Source organism: Arachis hypogaea, chromosome 3 (genome assembly GCF_003086295.3).
Source record: "Arachis hypogaea cultivar Tifrunner chromosome 3, arahy.Tifrunner.gnm2.J5K5, whole genome shotgun sequence".
Classification (NCBI taxonomy): Eukaryota; Viridiplantae; Streptophyta; class Magnoliopsida; order Fabales; family Fabaceae; genus Arachis; species Arachis hypogaea.
In genome coordinates, this window is record NC_092038.1 from 53722343 (window position 1) to 53723403 (window position 1061).

A 1061-nucleotide genomic window follows, 5' to 3' on the forward strand; every position below is an offset into this window, starting at 1 on the left:
TGATTCTTCCATGAAGAATTGTAGGTGTTTCCATAGGGTTCTCCCATGTAATTCACCTCTTCCATTGCAGGATTCTAAGGGTCGTAAGCTTCTCTTTCAGAGGAGGCTTCTTTAGCACTGCCGGATGCAGCTTGCAATCGAGTCAGATTTTGAGAAATCATATTGACTTGCTGAGTTAATATTTTGTTCTGAGCCAATATGGCATTCAGAGTATCAATCTCAAGAACTCTTTTCTTCTGAGTTGTCCCACTGCTCACAGAATTTCTTTCAGAAGTGTACATGAACTGGTTATTTGTAACCATTTCAATGAGTTCCTGGGCTTCTGCAGGTATTTTCTTCAAATGAATAGATCCACCTGCAGAATGGTCCAATGACATCTTGGATAACTCAGATACACCATCATAGAAGATACTTGTGATGCTCCATTCTGAAAGCATGCCAGAAGGACACCGTCTGATCAATTGCTTGTATCTTTCCCAAGTTTCATAGAGGGATTCATCTTCCTTCTGTTTGAAGGTTTGAACTTCCACTCTAAGCTTACTCATCTTTTGAGGTGGAAAAAATTTAGCTAAGAAGGCATTGACCAGCTTTTCCCAAGAGTTCAGGCTGTCTCTAGGTTGTGAGTTTAACCATATACTAGCTCTGTCTCTTACAGCAAAAGGGAAAAGCATAAGTCTGTAAACCTCGGGATCAACTCCATTGGTCTTAACAGTGTTACAGATTTGCAAAAATTTAGCCAAGAACTGATGAGGATTTTCAAATGGAAGTCCATGAAACTTGTAATTATGTTGCATCAGAGAAACTAATTGAGGCTTAAGCTCAAAGTTGTTTGCTCCAATGGCAGGAATAGAGATGCTTCTCCCATAGAAGTCGGGAGTAGGTGCAGTAAAGTCACCAAGCACCTTCGTTGTATTGTTGGCATTGTTGTTATTTTCGGCTGCCATGTCTTCTTCTTTTTCGAAAATTTCTGTCAGGTCCTCTCCAGAGAGTTGTGCTTTAGCTTCTCTTAGCTTCCTCTTCAGAGTCCTTTCAAGTTCAGGATCAGCTTCAACAAGAATGCC

The 1061-nt window shown here is 40.6% G+C and overlaps 1 non-coding gene across 1 annotated transcript; it reads left to right on the forward strand.

Moving 5' to 3' along the window:
• The first annotated feature begins 435 nt into the window (after nucleotides 1-435).
• Nucleotides 436-539, forward strand: LOC112793794 (small nucleolar RNA R71). Its single transcript, XR_003198488.1, has one exon. It is a non-coding gene; the product is annotated as a small nucleolar RNA R71 (small nucleolar RNA).
• The last annotated feature ends 522 nt before the right edge of the window (nucleotides 540-1061 follow it).